The following is a 3,843-nucleotide window of genomic DNA, read 5'->3' as shown; positions in this document are numbered from 1 at the left end:
CAGACTCATCTTGATATTTGAAAAATGACACTAAAAAGACTCAAAATGAGTGGAGCAGCAGATGCTATCTTGGGGAAGGGGGAGACTCCTGTGGGCCTGAGTGAGGGTAGAAAAAAACCACAGAGATTCGAGGCTTCATTTTTGAGCACAGACGAAATGGAAGAGACAAGGGGTGCGAGGCCTTTCAAGGTACCGATGAGCAGCAGACCAGGTCCGAGGAGGTGAGGCACAGAGTGAGGAGAGAAGGAAATCACAGTGCGGAGTCAGACTGGGTCAAGCTGTGGGGGAGCCCCGGATGCTGGCTGAGGAATTCTGATCTGGACAAGTGGGGACCATTGAAGGATATTAAGCAGAGACATTTTTTTGTTTGTTTGTTAATTTTTCAATTGTTTTGGTGATGAGCTTTGGGATTTTCCTTTTCCTCTTTTCCCTACCCACACTCACCCCCCAGGCAAGCCCCAGGCCTCAAGGAGATGCTTCCCCATTTCTTCCATGGAGGGTCGACAGGTACGCCGGGTTTAGCCAGTTGAAAACCGCAGCTTACTGAAGCCCCCGCCAGCTTGCCCCAAAGTTGAGCTCTTTACTGGTCTTGAGACCGAGGGTCATCCATTCTTTTATTTAGCTCGCATTTTGGGGGGCCAACAATATATTGTTCTATATTCTATATTTATTTTTCCTTACTTAAGCCTCGAAACAATCATCACCTTGAACATGAAGATAATCGATGTCTAGAGAGTTGAGGAATGCATTCAAGGTCACACAGGATGCTAATTCAGATTCAGATTTGGACTTCTGGTCCCTATCCCTACTCCAAGTTCAGCCTCTTTCCACTGTGCCTGTCACTGACAGACGGGATTAGCTCTGCCGAGTGAGCTTCCTAGGGCAGCTCCATGAAGGAGGTGTGTTTGAGCACGTCTTCCTCTAGAAGGGTTCATGGGACTTCGGAGGGCCAATGAGTTTACCCTTTCTGTCCTCTTCCCAGATGTCACAGGGCAGGCAGCAGCATGCCTGCACTGATGCTTGGAATTTGAGCACTTGTGATGGCTGCCAATCTCCTGTGCCGTCCACCGAGAAGGTGGGAGCTGTTCTTCTAGCCGCTGGAGGAAGCGGTGGGAGTTCAGCCAGGACCAGGGTTGTGGGGAGGCTGAGGAGGTCGGTGCCACAAGCAAAGACCCACTGGGGACATGGCAGTTTGGATGACACCTTGAGCAGAGACCTGTTGGGGACAGGGCAGGTTGGGTGGGACAGAAGGAAATTTCTCTCACATATTTTTATCTCAGAAGACTTGCGTTAGCCTGTTCCATTTGATGTTAATTTGACCTTGCTTTTGCATTTTAACCTATAGACATTATGGCGCTTTTACATCTATTCTTTCATTTGGTCCTCATAATATCCCCGAGATGAGGCGCACAGGCCATAGCGTTCCCATTTTCCTCTCAAGGAAACTGAGGAAAAGGCATCCTGGGAGGGGGGCGAGGACACGATGTGTGGCAGCACTGTCAGGTGCTTTCCTGTAGTAACTCATGTCATCTTCTCAATGACACCATTTTAGGAAACTGAGACACAGAGAAGGAGATGGGGCCTCAAATGAATTTGTAACTCCTGAGTTACGAAACTGGGCCAAAATTCGGCACTTTAGACACCCAGGATCTGACTTGTGTCTCCCTGCAGGCTCCACCCTGCCCCGCGCCCGCTTAGCCCTCCTGCTGCAGAGGTGTGAGGAGGCCCAGCTCCGAGCTGCCTGGAGGTGGGGAGACACTTGCTGCCCTGCCAAGGCCTCTCCTTGGCTGATGAGCTCTTACTTCTCCTCCCCGCTCTCTTCCAGAGCAGCCATGCCAGCTCCCAACAGTCCTCTTTTGCAGTGGGGTCGGGGGGGCACCTATCCCACTCAAGGGTGCCTGTGGATGCCTTTAGCCCACAGGACGCAGGCCCGCGGCTTTCCTCCAGACCCAGCTGAGAGGTTCTCCTCACTCCCCAGGGCTGGGACTTCCGGGGCCTCTTCTAAAGGCCACAGGCTCTCTCACTGATTTGCCTCACTGATTTGCCCCACGTGCTAGGATCTCCAAGACCCAGAATTCAGACTCTCAGACACTTCACTTTTCTGTGGCTTAGTTTTCCTCTTTACATGAAAAGCAGAACCTTATTCTACCTCCAGAGCTGTTGAAGGATTAGGAGAGAGAATGAAGCCAAACATGAAAAATACCATTTTATTATACATACTTTTACTGAACACCTGGAGGGGACCTGACTGTGAGAGGCTCTGTGGGTGGCAGGAAACACACAAGGAAAGTTTCTTGATTGCAAGGGGTTTGTAATATACTAACGAGATCAAATATCTGTGCAGATAATAGAATGTAGTTATGAATAAAGCCAACCACTGTCTCACTGAATATTCCTTTATTTCTTTCCCCTTTTTGACCCATGGTCTTCAGGATCCATTTATTTGTTCATTAACTTATTCATTGATTCATTCATTTGACCATCCATCCATGCATCTACCCATCCATGCATCCATCCATCCATCCACTCGCCCACCCACCAACCTATCTATCCGTCCGTCCATCATCTATCTCTGCATCCATTTGTTCACCTAGTCATCTGTAGAGTACAAGGTACTAGTCTAAATACTGGAGATACATAAAGGACATGACAGATCCTGCCTTGGGGAATCAAATTGTCTGTGTAATAGATGGCAGCAAAATAGACCATGATAAAGGCCTTGGCTTAACAAAGAGCTGAGCTATAATCCTCAAGACACTCAATCGTCATGATATTCATGTCCATCTGTCCCTCTCACCTTAAGTCTTAAGTTCTGTTGTCAGTATCCTTATTGCTTAGCACACTTCCTGGCCCCAAATAAGAGCCCAATAAATACTGAATGAAGGCACGAGTGAAATAAAGCAGAGTATCGTCATCCCTTGTAAAGTCTACTTTCTCACGTGAGAAATGGGTATTAATCACAGCCTGGAAGAGGTTAAATTAATGTGGCTTTTTGCTTCCTTCTTTACCTTGGGCGTGTCCCTTTCCTGCTCTCAACCCCTTTTTACAACTTAACACTCAAGGGTCAGCCCACTGTCTAAGATCCTGATCCGCTTGGATTCCAAATACTAGGTAACAGTCCAGGGCTTGGCCTCATTCCCGAAAAAGGTTCTGTGTGCTTTGCATGGAAGTTAGGCGGTGCTCTTTGCATAGCAATGATCAGTATGAATCATCCGTGGGATGCCACAGGCCCTTCAGGGATCATATTTTAGTTGCTTAGAAAAATACAGTAGGAAGTATTTCTACCGGTAAACCCGGTGCCAACAACAGTTTCCTTTTTCTTCCTCTTTTCCTCCAGTATGGGCCATTATTTTTATTGATTGAGTGGATCTCAGTATGGCTTTTTAAACTATTGCCTTTGTTATAGGTCTCAGAAGCAAAGCTGCTTTGGTGAGATTTTGATATTAATGAGTGTGCAGGGAGAGAATGATGTATTTGGGGTCCAAAATGGCATTCGGAGGCCCCCTGCTGTCAGTCAGCCACCAGGGGTTTGGACAAGAAAACCCTAGTATTTGGTCTGCATTGCCCCCTGGTGGCGAGACTCATCTTTGACAGCCAGGGAGGGGCTCTTCCTGGGCCAAGCCCCAGAAGCCATCTAGCAAAACTAGAGAAACATCAGCTGCGGTATATTTCCTGGGCGTTTCTCATGCTGTCCAAGACACCATAGAGGTCATGCAAGAAGAATAAGGACTCGGTCTCGCTCTAGGGATTTGTTTTCTGGCCTCTGACTTTTCCCTGGGGAATACCTATCTTCTGGACTTCTCATTCATTTACTTATTCATTCGTTATCTTCAACAAGCATTT

The sequence above is a fragment of the Pteropus vampyrus genome, unplaced genomic scaffold (genome assembly GCF_000151845.1).
Source record: "Pteropus vampyrus isolate Shadow unplaced genomic scaffold, Pvam_2.0 Scaffold126, whole genome shotgun sequence".
Lineage (NCBI taxonomy): Eukaryota > Metazoa > Chordata > Mammalia > Chiroptera > Pteropodidae > Pteropus > Pteropus vampyrus.
Note: the sequence above shows the minus strand (reverse complement) of the source record.